The 15,736-nt window shown below is 54.2% G+C and overlaps 1 protein-coding gene and 1 long non-coding RNA gene across 23 annotated transcripts in view; one reads left to right on the forward strand and one right to left on the reverse strand.

Moving 5' to 3' along the window:
* Window positions 1-15,736, reverse strand: part of ABLIM2 (actin binding LIM protein family member 2) — a 193,398-nt gene that overhangs the window by 144,479 nt on the left and 33,183 nt on the right. The window lies entirely within an intron of this gene.
* On the forward strand, window positions 666-11,072 carry LOC107974182 (uncharacterized). 4 transcript variants are annotated; one of them, XR_010156441.1, is made up of 5 exons: window positions 666-940; window positions 4,498-8,450; window positions 8,991-9,007; window positions 10,056-10,387; window positions 10,509-11,072. It is a non-coding gene; the product is annotated as an uncharacterized LOC107974182 (long non-coding RNA). The 4 variants fall into 4 exon arrangements; XR_008547426.2 differs by having other exon boundaries at window positions 8,991-10,387; XR_010156440.1 differs by lacking the exon at window positions 4,498-8,450 and having other exon boundaries at window positions 718-940.

The raw sequence follows: 15,736 nt of genomic DNA on the forward strand, positions 1-15,736 counted from the left end.
TCCGTTATTTAATAAAGATGGTGGGGAGGGTACAGCAGGTGAAGGCTTTCTGGGCTGGAATCGAAGCCTCCCAGTGCAGAACGAGGATTAGAATTGTGGACTGAATTTCAAATGGTGCCTCTCTCGGCCACACATGGCCCAGGCCATGGGGGCCCCTGTAGGCTGCCACACGGGTGATGCACCCAGTCCACATCTGAGGCTCAGTCAGAGCTCACAGGGGTGGGGGCCGTGCATCTTCAAGACGCTTATGTTCTCATCTATTGGCAACAAAGAGAAAAATGCACAAGCGTCTCTTCATGATCCGACAAGGGAGAGGTTCACACTGCTGGAATCTGGCCCAAATCCAGCCTGAGGGAAGTGTCAGCTTCAGATTCCCGGGGGACAGCGCGGGTGGTGGGGTCAGCTGGCCTGGGATGCAGGCTTAGCTGGCCTTCTGCATGCTGTGACCTCAGGTGAGGCCCTGAGACTCCTGGTCTTCTGTCTGTGTGTCTGTCTGTCTCTCCATCCAGGCATCCATCTTCTTCTTGTGTTACCTGGCCCCAAGGATGCCAGGACCATGAGCAATAATGTTCCCATAGCAACCAACCCAGCAAACAACAAGTGCTCAATACACAATTGTGATGGTTATTTTCAAGAACACTGGCCAGACATCACTGTTTCCAGGTGACTGGAAATATACTTGGTCGGGGGTGGCGGGGGTGGGGTGTGGGGGTGAGGGCTGGGGGAAGCTGCTAAGATCATGGATTTGCTTGGAGGCCCCAATCTCACCTGCTGGGGCCGCCTCCGAGGCGTCAGGGGGCTGCAGGGTCATGGAGGAGGCGCTGCCCTCTCGCGATAGGAGATAGACATTGCGCCGTGGGGACGCCGCTGCCTCCATGCAGGTGCCGCTCCTACAGGCTTCCCTCCAGCTGGCCCTTCCTGCCAGGCCCTGGGACCACAGGTAGGTAAGTGGGTATGCGCTTGCCTCCCAAGAGGGTTCATTCCTCACCTGGCTGCAGCTGCCAAATTGTGAGGACGGCTAGGGGGGCAACAGCCAAACCATGCAAAAGCAGGGGCCAAGTGGCATTCTCTGTTCCCCTAAACCTGGCCCAAAGTCAGCCACGTGTTTTACATTAAAAAGAGAAGTTTCAAGTGGTCCTTCAGCAGGTGAATGGATAAACGAGCTGGGGTGTATCCAGACGATGAAATATTATTCACCAACAAAAAGAAGCATGCCATCACACCATGAGAAGGCATGGAGGGACCCTCAAAGAATACTGCTAGCTGGAAGATGCCAGCCTGGAAAGGCTATGCCCTGCAGGATTCCAATTATGTGACATGCTGGAAAAGGCAAAATGAAGGAGACAGTAAGAGGATTGATGGTTGCCAGGGCTGGGATCAACGGAGCACAGGGCGTTTTTAAGGCAGTGACGCTGCTCTGGGCAATACTGTAATGGTGGATCCACGACACTGTACATTTGTCCAAACCCATAGAACCTATAACACTAAGAGTGGCCCCCAATGTAAGGTATGAACTTCGCTTAAGAACACATCAACGTTGGTACAGTTACAACAAATGCACCTCACCAGTGCAAGGTGTTAATCATAGGGAAGACGGGATGGGAGCACATCGGAACTCTCTGTGTCTTATCTAGAAACCAAGAGATGCTCTGAGAAATAAAATCTATCAAAAAATTTAAAAATTCTAGGCCAGGCGCTATGGCTCACGCCTGTAATCCCAGCACTTTGGGAAGCTGAGGCGGGTGGATTACTGAGGTCAGGAGTTTGAGATCAGCATGGCCAACATGGCAAAACCCTGTTTCTACTAAAAATACAAAAATTAGCTGGGTGTGGTGGTACACACCTGTAATCCCAGCTACTCGAGAGGCTGAGGCAGGAGAATCACTTGAAACCCGGGAGGCAGAGGTCGCAGTGAGCCAAGATTGTGCCACAGCACTCCAGCCTGGGTGACAGAATAAGACCCTGTCTCAAAAAAAAAAAAAAAAAATTTAAAAAGGAACTAACCACAATTGCGGCAGGTTCATTTCACTGCAGTTTCAAGATTGGCTCCAATAATTTGGCTTAACAAGTCTCTAACTGTGATAATAACATAGAACATAAACTCAAGTGCTAAGATTCTATCACACAGGGGCTGAGAGTATTTAATCCCTCGTGATAATGAAACCCCAGCCTTGGGAAGCCCCACCGGGAATAACAAAAATGATTGCTGGTGTCGTTAACACACAATCTTCACAACAAAGGGACGTGGCTCTCTCAGGAAATCCCCCTGCCTCCCCCTCCAGGCTGGACTCCTGGTCTGCCACCAGCCAGCCAGAATGGGAGCCAGCAGGGTCCGGTTTGGACCCACCATCCAGGGGCAGCGGTGTGACCTTGGTGAATGGATTTAACTCTGCAAAGCCTCAGTTTTCACATCTGTAAATCAGGGCTTGATCTTAGGAGGATGTTTTAAATGTCCATTGAAGTAGAGAAAGCTCCACGTGCAAGGTCTGACAGGTGGCCGTGAACAGTAGCTGTTAGCTGAATCCTCTCCAAGGCTCAGAGACCAGACTTGCAGGCTGCAGGGTGGAGGGGTCAGATCAGGGGTGGCTATCAGAAAGAGGAAAAATGATGACTCTGAGGTCCACTCAAGGTTTCCCAGTCCAGAGCGGGAGTCCACAAGCATTTTCAGGAAAAGGCAAGACAGTAAATACAGTGTAGGCCCCAGGGACACCACAGTGAACACAACAGCCACGGTCCCAGCCCTCGACATTCTCTTGTTTGTTCCATACCATGCCACACAGGAATGGTCAGTCATCCTCATCTCACAGATGAGGATGCCAAGGCTAGGAGATGGTCACACGGCTAAGAGACTGAGGCCCAGCTCAGGTGTGTCCGAGGCTCCTCCTCCCACCCCTTCCATCACCTGCTGGGCTGCAAACCATGTGTTCACTTGTTCAACAGACATGGGAGCAGACGCACTGTCAGGTACTGGGGAGAGAGGTGTGCCGTTCAGCACCACACCAGCGTGACAGGCACAGGAAGAGGGACATGCCAGGCCAAAAGGGCATAGGCAGGGGGGCAAACTCCTCTTTCTGTCCAGCGAACCAGCTCTCACGACCCAGACAGCAGAGTTCTCATCATTCCGTGATCTCTGGGAATGTTTTTTCTTCTCTTGAGGCAGGGTCTCGCTCTGTCAACCAGGCTGGAGTGCAGTGGCGCAGTCTCAGCTCACTGCAGCCTCAACCTCCCGGGCTCAAGCCATCCTCCCACCTCAGCCTCCCGAGTAGCTGGGACCCCAAGTGTGTGCCACCACGCTCAGCTAATTTTTGTATTTTTTGTAGACACGGGATGTCGCTATCTTGCTCAGGCTGGTCTCACACTCCTGGGCTCAAGTGATCCTCCCATGTCAGCCTCCCAAAGTGCTGGGATTACAGGCGTGAGCCACCGTGCCTGGCTGGGGATTTGCTTGACTGTTTATTTCCGATCTGTGCCCATGGATCTATATTTAGTTCCACCCTTCTCTGAGGGCCCAGTGAACTTTGGACCTCTGAGCATGTATTCCTGGTTTGGCCAAAGACCAGCAGCTGTGCTCGCCTTGTTCTCTTGCTTTCCTCGTTTGCTCTGGAGGTAAATCCACCTTGAGAATCGGCAGGGGACCCCCTTGTGTACTCACACAGGGGAAAACTTGGGGTCCGCCCATGGCAGGGGTTCTCATCGGAGGCCCGCTCCATCCGCCAAGATGATTTCAGAAAGCTCCCCGTCTGCTGTTTGTATCATCCAAACGGCTGGCTTGGGGTTTCCAAATGTCCTAAGGATGTTCTAATAATATTCAGTTTTCTAAGCCTACACACGCACACATGAACTCCAGAGGTCCCGGCTCACCCAGAGCGGGTCACAGGACACACAGTTCCAGCTTCCCTTTCACACCTTTCCTTCTGACCATGGCAACGAGCAGAGAAATACAGAGAGGGGCACAGGGCTGTGTGCAGGCACAGCGGGGAGATGAACCTGTGTACAACCAGGGAGGGCTTCTGGGAGGAGGTGACACGAACTAGAAGCTCAGAGGATGGGCAGGCACCTTCTGGGACAGGAGCAAGCACACATCGCAGTGCTCAGCTCACCTTCATTGCGGCACAGCCCTGACACATGGGTGGCTGCTGTCCACTGGCCTGCCTGCCTCCCCTGGCCTGGAAGCCCTCATGGGCGAGGGCTGTGCCCGAGGGATTTGTCTCCCTAGGGCCAGGTGCTGAGGAGACCAGAGCTGATGCTGGCCCTGTGCTGACGTGTGCTCAGCCAGTCCTTGCCGGGAGACAGGCATGGCTCTCACACACCATGGGGCCACACGCACCCTGTGCCAGCTCTGCCCTGGGGCACAGGGCTTTCTTTGGGCTAATTTTATGAATATGGAATTAAAGCGTACAGGCACGCACACTTTGCATCCTCATGGATCCTGCCACACTGTCTTTTCGGGGACTTACAAACCCCCGCCTGTGCCTTACAGTGTGTCCCCTCCCTCAGGTTCTCACTTTATAGGTCGTGCCTCGGTTTAAGAGCAGGTCCAGGCCTCCCTACTGCCCTGCCCAAGTGTTACTTGTTAGAAAATCATGCCGGATCACAGGCGGGCACTTCCTTCCTAACCTACTTAAGGGCTGGCTGCTAATTATAACCATGAACCAAGGACGCTGCTCTCTGGAGCCGGCCCCGTTCTCACCACGGCCATCACAGCCTGGGCTTGGCAAGGGAGCTCTGCAGGTCCAGACAGGGCGACCCTCTGTTCAATCCCCCATTAAGCAAAGATGCACTGGGCACTCTCTCCTTGCCAAGAGCTAGGCCAGCACGGGGCCGATGTTGGGCAGCCACCGCCCCATCCCCAAGCAGTCACCAGACAGTTCTGGGCACAAGAGCACACAGGAAGCTCATGGTGCCAGTGCTGTGGGACCCCAGGCCCAGGGACACTCCTCCCGGGGCCCACCCAGCTTTATTTCAGTGGTGACACGAGACACCTGCGGGGCGCCCTGGAACGCCCACCAGGAGACGACCTGGCCCTCTTCCAGTTCCCCAGGATTGCAGTCTGGCTTCTCCCGTCTGAGTCCTTGACCTGCCCATGGCCAGACCACGGGTCCCTGAGGACCGCAAACAGCTTGGCTCTGCTTTGGGGTCCTGAGGATGGACGCAGGGCTTGTGCACAGATGTGTGCAGATGAAACTGATTATGGAAAAATACCTCAGGCTCCTGACCTCCACATGCCCCTCTCAGCATCGCTGTCACCCCAAACTACGACCTCCTGGGGTGTCATCCACCCAGGCCCTCAGTGCCCTGCTCAGGGCTGGCCCGGACATCGGCAGCCAAACTCCTCTTTCTGTCCAGCGAACCAGCTCATGAGGGGAATCACTTGAGCCCATGAGCCACTCCTCCTTTCGCGCCTGCCTGCTGCACAGAACACATCCTTTGACATCCATCTCCTCTGTAGGGCCAGTGGGCTCCATGCCTGCTGGGCTCACCTGGAGGCCCAGCCCCCTGCCAGTGCCTGAACCCTAAGATGTGCTTGGGGAACAGGATGAACCTATGCATCTCACTCTGACCCGCAACCACCTTCCCCTCAGCATGCGACAGTAGCATCCAGCCATCTCAGCACCTCCCATGGTGTCCTTCTGGAAGCCTCTGAGCTTATCCCTCTGAGCTCCCCACGGGCTGTCTGAGCAAAGCCCTGTGGCATGCTGCATCTTCAAAGGTGACGATTACAACAACCGTTCTTACATGCTCTCCTACAACACTGTGTCGACCCTTCTCCTATTACCTGATGGGGTCTAAAGCCCCTCACCTTGAACCTGGCTGGACCTCTGCAACTGCTTTGACCAAAAGGATATGACAGAAAAGACACCAGGCAGCTTCCAAGCTGGGTCATCAAATACCCCCAGCTTCTGCCTTGCTTTCTTAGGATGCTCATTCTGGGAACCCGGCAGCCATGCTGGGACGAAGCTCAAACCACTCCACGCTGTGACCACGCATGGAGCCCACATGCCGCTATTCTGGCAGAAGGACCACAGAAGTCCCCACGGATGGCCAGCAAGAAGTTTCAGCAAAGACGCCTGTGGAGGATTCTGGCTCCCAGCTCTTGAGTCACTCTCAGCCTTTGGGTCAGCCCAGTGAAACCACAGACATTGTGGAGAGGAGACAAGGCATACCCACTGTGCCCTTTCTGAATGGCAGCCCCTCCCAACCCATGAATGTAACAGGATGTTTGTCTTATGTCACTGAGGCTTGGGGTGGTTTGTTAGGCAGCCATTGAAAACCAGAATGCCACCACAGTGATGGCCCCAGACATCAAAAGACCTCTTTGCAAAGCTTTTGCTCACATCGTTTCTATGCAGCTCTCTCTGTGCATGCCCCCCAAGGGCAGGAACCCCATCCCACCCTGCTGAGAAGCTCCCCCTCCAAACCCAAGGCTGGCCACCTCCTCCTCACTCTCCGATCCCACTTCTGCTATCCACACATGGGCTTACACAAGATGCCCAGGAACGGGTTCTCTAAATCCGTGGGTTTCCACTTGGGGACCCTGGGGATTTTGCAAGGGGTCTGTATATGCATTTGCACACCATGATTGTCTGCAGACAAATGGCTCGATCTATGTTGCACATCCGGGGACTATGGTTTTCAGTTGTAGGTAGATGCTCAAGGGATTTTTAAAAAATGAAGGCTGCTAGAAAGTGTTACAAAATCCCCAGGTGCCTTTGTTACTGAATAGTTCTTAAGCAATATAATGATTGGATATAGCACGAGGATGTGAGTTCATTGAGAAAGGGGTCTTCACTCTCTGGAAGGTTAGGTGGCTCATAACACAGATCACAGCAGCTTCCCTGCTCTGGAGAAACAGCTCCAAAAAAATACTAGGTTCCAAACTGTTCCTGATCTAATTTCTGGAACTTGCCCACCAAGCAAAAAGTTAGGTTTGATGAGGATAGCAGTTTATAGTTTACAAATAAGCCTTATGCATTTTATCTCTGCTCATACAAAAACTCCCTGGTATAGACAGTAGGAGAGGGGACTCAGTGGCGACGCCTGGTCTCCTCACCATCTCTGCACAGCCTGGCTCCAGACCTCTCTAGAGACAGTAAAGTCACTTTCTCCACAGCCAAAGTCCCAAGAGGAGGCACTTGCCGTTTTGATCCAAGAAGGGAAATGCCCTTCAAATCCTGGCGTGACCTTGCCTGGAATCTTCACAGCCACTCTTGGAGGTAGATATTCTTTTGCCCATTTGGCAGAGTTGGAAGCTTAGAGAGGTTTAGTGACCAGCCCAAAGCCACACGGTGAGGAGTGGCAGAGCAAGGATTCAAGCCCAAGTCTGCCTTTCTTCAGCTACCTATTTCCAAAGAAAGCTGCTACTAACCGATTTGCAGCCCACTGCCCCTGCCCACTGCAAGTCACACCTACAGACTCCACCCACCACAGACTCCACCCACAGCAGATTCTCCTGCTTCAGGATCCACTCACCAGACTCCACCCACTGCAGACTCCACCTACCACAGGCTCCACGCACTGACTCCACCCACTGCAGACTCCACCCACTGCAGACTCCACCCACTGCAGACTCCACCTACCACAGGCTCTACTAAGACTCCACCCACCAGAGGCTCCACCCCCAGCAGACTCCACTCACTGCAGTGCCACCACTGCAGCCTTCCTTCCTCTCAGCCTTGCCTGGGATCCACCAACCTTTCCTCTGGCCCCAAAGACTGCTTCTTCTCCCATATCCTGTGATCATCATTCTCCTAGGCTCGACCGAGAAGACCTAACCGTACTGGGATGACTGTATTATCTCCTGGGCATGTTTCCAGAAGCCAGCTCCACTTACTCTAAATTCAAGCAGGGTGTCCTGGCCAATTCCCATGTGGACCTCTCTCCTATCCCCCCACGCAGCGTCCTGTTGGCCCAGCTGCTCACCGTGGGAAGAGATGATGGGTTGTCCCCACCCCAGTGATCAACTGTAAAGCTCAGGACAGTTCAAGGGAATCAAGCCCCACATTCTCTGGGCTTCATGCAGGACATCACAGCCAAACATCAGCCCCAGGAAGAGGAGCCCTGGTGATTTTCAGAGGCCTGTGTTATGATCCAGGCCAGCCCTGCTAGCTCCAGGCCACATGCTCCCAGGAAAGTCATCACCTCTGGAGCCTCTCCCTGCCATCTGCGCAGGAAGGCCGCGGCTGTACTGAGCTTTTGGTGATATGGTGAGAATCAGAGGCCGAGGCTGGACCCTGAGCCCAGCACATAGCATGAGCTCAACACACGCCAGGGCTTAGGGATCCTTGCACACTGACTGCCATCTGGGGAGACGCCAGAGGACAGTTCCAGAAGAGCACTCCACACTCATGTCTAGAGGCCCTTGAGAGCTCAGGCAGGAGCTGGCCCCATGAGGCTCGTCCTCCAATCCCACAGGGTTGTAGGGAGGCCTCTGTCTTGCTGGAAAACTTGGGGTAGGTCCCTTTTCCCTCCAGCCCAGTTTCTAATCTGAGTCGGCCTCACTGCGAGGGGGCCGTTAGCATGATGGAGTCTCCAAGACAAGCTCTCCAAGTTGGCAAGGTGGCAAGATCTGGGAGGGTGGCCTCAAGCACAAGCTGCACCCCTCTGCTTAGGTCCCTCCCCCATTCAAGAACCTTCCATGGCTCCCCACAGAACACAGCCCAGCCCCTAAACCAGCACTCTAAGCCTGGTACCCACCTGGTTGCTTGACTTCCTCACTGCCCTCTGATCCCACACTCTTTCCCAAAGTTGTCCTCGATAGTCCTGGCACCAGCCTGGGCTCCCACCATTCCTGCTCCGGGGAGCACTGTGTGCCCATCTCACCTGGGAAGACCCTACTTGTCCTTCCAGGCCCACATCAAATGCCCCCTCTGTACCGACAGCGTATTCACAGACAATGATTCACTCTTGTGCTGAGCTCTGCACTGGAGGCTTCAGGACCTAAGCGCCCTTCTTTGCACCCTAACTTTAAGAAAATTGTCCTTATTTTACAGATGCAAAAGCTGACCAGGTGAGGGGATCTGTCTGTTGTCCACCTGGGCCCACTGATGGGGTGACCTTCAGCAAGTCAGGGCACCTCTCTGAAACAGGACAAGCCTCTGGCTTTGTCTACAGTCCCATGGTGCCAGGGATCCCCTAGAGACCTGTGCTGGGCCTGGGGAACAAGTGGCCCAGCAAGCCTCAGGCTGTCCCAGGACACTTTTGTCCTGGCACGATCACTGGTCTCAAACGTGTCTCAGGGTGGGGTGTGGGGCTGAAGAGCGCCCCAATCTCACTTCTGAGGTGAGGTGAGTTGGGGATGCTGGGTATGGAAGGATCTAGAAGCCCAAAGGAGGCTGGAGAGAGCGTGTAGTCTTGTGGCACAGGTCTCGGGCTTCCTTCTTTTTTTTTTTTTTTGAGACAGAGTCTCGCTCTGTTGCCCAGGCTGGAGTGCAGTGGCATGATCTTGGCTCACTGCAACCTCCGCTTCATGGGTTCAAGTGATTTGCCTCCCTTAGCCTCCTGAGTAGCTGGGATTATAGGCGCGTGCCACCACACCGGGATAATTTTTGTATTTCTAGTAGAGATGGGGTTTCACCATGTTGGTCAGGCTGGTCTTGAACGCCTGACCTCATGATCCGCCCACCTGGGTCTCCCAAAGTGCTGGGATTACAGGTGTGAGCCATCGTGCCCAGACTGGGCTTCCTTCTTACTAAACAATCTTAAAATCACCAAAGAAAATGATTCCATTTTCTTGATACTTTGCACAGTGCTGCAAATAACAGTGACACTGTCTTTTAAAAAACAAACAAACAATCAAACAAACAATTTCCTCTTGGGCCCTGGCTCCAGAGGGCTTGGTTGCTTGGACCCTTTGTGAAGTTGGGGCTTTTGCGAGGCTGAAACTCCACTAGCCCCGAGTGAGCCTAAGGGGTCAGGGGAGGGGTTCCCAGCCCAGTGGGAAGAGCAGACCCTTCGCCTCCACTCAGATCTGGGGTGCGTGCTCAAGTCCTGCGGGTGGAAGTGTCCTACAGCTCCTTCCGGCATGAAATCCCTGTGATTTCCCTATTTTGAGGCAGGGGTCCATGAGGACAAAGTCACTCTTGGCCACAAATAGGCTCTGTTCACAGAGCGACAGGCACAGACGTCGGGCAGCAGGGTCCCTGGCGGCCCCCAGAGCCCGAGAGGAGCCTCTCCTATGGGAGGCAGGAAGAGAAAAACAGCCCAGCGGCCACGCTGCCCCTTCCTCCCAGAAGAGGACGTGGCAGGAAGCAAGAGCGGTGCCAGCAGGGAGCTCGAGCCATCTCTGTGGGCTGAACCGGGACCCCCAGATGCCCATGTTGAAGTCCTAACCCCCGGACCTCGGCAAGTGACTGTGTTCGGAGACAGGGCCTTCAAAGGTGTCGTTATGGTAAAGCAAGGTGATCTGGAGGGTGGGTCCTCATCCAGTCTGACTGGTGTCAGAAAAAGGGGAAATGTGGACACAGAGACAACCCCAGACAATCCCCCGTCTGTGTGTTTTGTCGTGGCAGCATGGGAGACCAGAGGGAACCCGACATGAAGACGTGGGAGAAGATGGCGACTTAGATGCCAGGAGAGGGGCCCTGGGACGGGTCCTTCCTTGCAGCCTCAGAAGGAGCCAGCCCTGCCCGCACCTTGATCTGGGACTTCTGGCCTCCAGAAGTGTGGGAGGATGCACATCTGCCAGTCCAGCCCCCATCTGTGTGCTCTGTCGTGGGAGCGTGGGAAACCAGCAGGAGCACTTCTCAGCTTACCGTGCAGGTCCGTCCTGATGAACCCGGGGCAAGCTCGTGACATCACTAAGTTGAGACTTCACTGACTGCACCTAACCTAGCGACCATCACAGCTCAGCTCAGCCTACCGGAAACATGCTCAGAACACCTACGCCAGCCTACAGCTGGGCACACACATCTAACGCAAAGCCTGTTTTATAATACAATGTTGACCGTCTCACGTAAGAGTACTGTACCGCAGATTGCTAGCTCAGAGAAAGATCGAAATTCAAAATTCAAAGTATGGTTTCTACTGAATGCATATTGTTTTTGCAACATTATAAAATCAAAAAACGATAGTCCAACCATGGTAAGTGGGGGCCTGTCCACACGCCATCCCTGCAGGCGGGAAGAGCCAGAGCTGGCCTCAGAGCCCAGCTGGGGACTGGCTGACTCCCTGGTCACTTCCCCGAGCCTGTTTTCCATCTGCAAAGTGGGACACTGATCCTACCCGAGGCCGGGCTTTTGGAGAACGGTGATGTGACGGTGACCACACGGGGCTGGCAGGAGTTTGTGTGAGTGTCAGGTGGGGGCTTCCTTCTAGGGGCAGAGCTGGGAAAGATGGTACCGGGCAGCCACCCCCGCTCAGGCTGGCTGTGGGCTCCGGGCAGACGCCAGCCCAGCCCCTGCTGCTTCCAGGACTCTCCAGGCCTCCAGTCGCTGGCCCAGGCGCCCCCGGCACCCACATTCCTGGAGGGTGTTATTCCATCACCAGAAGAGTGCAGCCGTTCCAGAGCGAGGAGCATCTGAGGAGCTCATGGGAGGTGTCCCGGAGGGTCAGGGCTCAGAACATGTACACTGACTCCCCTGCCACCCCCGACACAGAGGCAGACAGGGCGGCCCAGCCCAGGTCACGCAGCAAGTCTGTGGCCAGGCCAACACCAAGGCTCGGGTCTGCAGGCTCCCAGCCCAGGGCTTGTCCCCCAGGGTCTCATTGCCTTGAGCCAGAGTGGCCACGCTGGTCCAACAGGTGACCTCCTCTAGGCCTTCAGCGTACAGCAGATGCCCAGTGAATATTTCTCAAATCTAATAGGAAACAGGAAATGCGCTAAGTGACCGCAGGGCACTGTCCAGTGGATGGGGGGGTGATGATGAATAACCCGTGTCACATCATCTTTCAGTTCCTGTGTCCAGGCAAACACCAGGGACTGCACTCAGCACCTCCACCCACAGCCCAGGTCACAGAGCTGCAAATGGCAAAACCACACAGTTGGGCACCGGACCCAGACCTGCCCAGACCTCAAGCCAGCTCTCAACTCCCTCTCTGGGAGGAGCTGAGGGGCTGAGCTAGTCCCACCAGGGACCCCACTCTCTCTCCAGGCAGCTGCTGTGGTACATGTCCCCAGTGCAGGGACCTGGCAGGCTAGGGAACCTGACAATATGCCCCCAAGCATATACTGGCCACACCTCAGCTGCAACCCACTCCTCCCCAGGCCTTTGAAGATGGGGCCACAGCCTTGACCTGGAGACACCACACCAGCCTGGATGGGGAGTCTAGCTGCCCCCTGTGCATCTCCATCATATCCGAATGGCCTGGTAAGGATGGCCACAGAGAGCTGGAGAGGTCCCCCACTTTGTCCTCGGCTCCCATCCTCCATTTCCCAGGGGACACCCTCTGTCCTGGTCCATGTGGGCTGCCAGAACAATACCAGATGTGGTGGTTTAAAAGACTGACACTTATCTCCCACAGTTCTGGAGCCTAAGAGTCTGATATTAGGGCAGCAGCATGCTCAGTCCCTGGTGAGGGCTCCCTTCCTGGCTTGCAGACAGCCGCCTTCTTACTGTGTCCTCACAAGGCAGAGAGCGCACTCTGGGCAGGAGTCCCATCATGAGGACCCCACCCTCACGACCTCATCTAAACCCCATCACCTCCCCAAGGCCCCTCCTCCAAATACCGTCACCCTGGGGGTTTGGGCTTCCAAGTGTGAATGCTAGGGGAACATGAACATTCACTTCTTAACACCATCCACTGTCAGACCCTACATGGTACTTGCCACTTTAGTCCACTTGGACTTTAGTCCACTTGCCACTTCAGTCCACTTGTCACTTTAGTTCTTTTCATCCTGTACAGCTGGGACCTGTCCTTTCTTCACCATTTACGGATGGGCAAACAGAGGTTCCAAGCAGGAATGCACCTCCCCAGGCCACTGGGACCCAGGCCTCTCTGACCCTGGCCTTTTCCACCATGCCCCACCACGTGGATGAGGGGATGGGAGAGGGAGAGGGGTGAGGGGCGAACCAGCCCTAGGGGTGGCAAATCTGTCTGGGACCTGACCAGTGTGGGACGTCTTCCCGGAGGCCGTGCCTGCCTCCCCTGGCGTTCCCACTCTGCAACCCTCCTTCCTATCTGCTGCTGCTCTTCCTGGCATGAAGCAGTCCCCTGTGCGTGGTTAATGCCCTCAAAGCCCAGCACTGTGTCCCAGCACTGCTGGAGGAAGACCTCTTTGCCCGGGTCTGGACTCCTTAATCCTAATTGCGGTCCTCAGAGCATTCTTCCCTGGCAGCTGGTGCCCCTTACTTGGGGTCTCTAATCCCTGCCTGGCCCTCCCCTGTGCAGGCATGGTGTGGGCACAACAGCACCAGCCCCATCTCCAACTGGCATGAGAGGCATTGTCACCCTCAGGCTGCAGGCAAGGGAACCCCAGCTCAGAGATGCTCAGTAACCTGTCTAGATCACACAGCCTTCAACTGGCAGGGTGGGGCCTGGAGCCTGGGCCTCTATGTCAGGGAACTGGTTTTCTGCCTGTCTGCCCTCCCGTCTCCCCCTCAGATTCCTGACCCTTCTCATGTTCTCCCGATCTGCTGATTCAAGGGAGGCTGGTGTGAGGGAAGCATTTCCGGCATGTCTAATTAAAACTGGTCGTCGGGATGGCTGGCCTGGAGCCCAGGGAAAGCCAGGCCAGGCAGGGGAAACTGGCTGCAGAGGCTCTGTGACATTCACTAACCACCTGCATGACAGAGGCAGCCAGCCCCTGCCTTAAAGCGGGTCTCCTGGGGGCGTCATCCTTGTACTGACAGGGTCCGGCTCACACACCAAAGCCTGCAGGTCTACACATGGGCAGGCAGGGGTGTGCCGGCACTCGGTCACACAGCCCAACTGGGGTGACAAGGTCCCAGCTCCAACCGGACAGGCCAAGAGGAGGGGCAGGAGGTGGCGCGGGGTGGGAGCCCTGCCTGGGATCCTTGCTAACCTCTGGAGACACGGTTCCTTTGGGTTCAATGACAAAAATAACTTCATTTTGATGACCTAAGGAATGCTACTCATGGCTAGAAACCCAAACAGTACATCAAAGATGAAAGAAAATTTAAAATCCCCTGCTTCCCTTTTACTGAGACGACCACTCTTAACAGCTCAGCAGCTGCTCTACCATGTGTTTCTGTAGGCCACAAACAAAAACCACACACTCTCACACACCTGGGACATACGATATGACATCACATCCTAGAATAATTCATCTATCTTCTCATAAGGCAGCACCTCGATGTGCTTTCAGAAACAATATTCTCAGCACCTCCACAGAGCCTAGCCAGCTCTGCAGAAGTGCTCGGTGCACACATCTGAAAATCATAACTTCATTGAGATATAATTCACATAGCCGTACAATTTGCCTGTTTGGAATGCACACTCAATGGCTTTTGGTATTTCACAGAGCTGCATGCTGATCACCATAATCCATTTTAGAAAATTTCCATCACCCCAAAAAGAAATGCTGCATCCTTTACTGTCACTCCCGTTTTCCCTCCGCAGCCCCTGGTAACAACTGGTCTGTCTCTGTGGATTTGCCTGCTCTGGGCATTTCATGCGAACGGAATCCCACACTGCGTGGTCCTTCGCGACTGGCTTCTTTCACTCGGTGTCATGTTTTCAGGGAGCGTCCGTGGTGTGGTGGGCGTCAGTGCCTCTTTCCTTTTGATGGCTGAGAAATATTCCGTTGTACAGACAGATCCTATTTGGCTCATCCATTAGTCATTGGATGAACTTTGGGGCTGTGTCTACTTTTTGGTGATTGTGAATAACACGGCTATGAACATTCGAGTGTGAATAGTCGTGTGGACATAGGTTTGCATGCTTTTTGGGTAGATACCCAGGAGTGGAGTTGCTGGGTCCTGTGGTCACTCTGTGTGCCACCTTTCAAGGAATAGTCAGACTGTTTTCCACACCGGGTTCTGATTTCTACGCATCCCCACAGCCTGCTCTGGGTGTGCCTGCGATTTTGATCCAGCCATTCTAGCGGATCTGTAATCGCATCTCACTGGGATTCTGATGTGCCGTTCCCTGTGGGCGAATGATGCTGGGCATGGTTCATGTGTAGATTCTCCCTCTGGGAGTCTTCTTTGTAAAAATGTCGATGCAGATGCTTTGCCCATTTTTTAGCTTGGTTGTCTTGATAGGATTGAGGGATGAGAGTTATTCGTATATTCGAGATACAAGTCCCGTGTCAGCTTGCTAATTTGCAAAGATTTTCTCCTATTTTGTGAGTTGTGTTTTCACTTTCCTCACGATGTCTTTGGCATCACAGAGGTTTTTGATGAAATCCAGTTGTCTATATCTTGTTATGACGGCTTGTGCTTTGGTGTCTTTTCTAAGAAACCATCGCCTGATCCACCGTCATGAAGATGCACTTCTGAGTGTTCTTCTAAGAGATTTACGGGTTTTTTGGTTTTACTGTAATTTTACATGAATAATTTTACACAAATAGAATTGCATCTACGTGACTGCTAGTTTTAATTGTGGATACCCTTGCTTCACATGTGAATCGCGATCTGCAGTGCTGATGGCCGCAGGTTTGCCTGGGGCCTTGGTGCCGGGCTGCTTCTGGGATGGCTCTGCCATCAGCGTTGACGGTCTGGTCCATCTACCACAGTCGATCTGCAGTGCTGATGGCCGCAGGTTTGCATGGGGCCTCGGTGCCGGGGCTGCTTCTGGGATGGTCGTGGTTGGCTCTGCCGTCAGTGTGACGGTCCGT

This window comes from Pan troglodytes, chromosome 3 (genome assembly GCF_028858775.2).
Source record: "Pan troglodytes isolate AG18354 chromosome 3, NHGRI_mPanTro3-v2.0_pri, whole genome shotgun sequence".
In the NCBI taxonomy this organism is placed as follows: Eukaryota; Metazoa; Chordata; class Mammalia; order Primates; family Hominidae; genus Pan; species Pan troglodytes.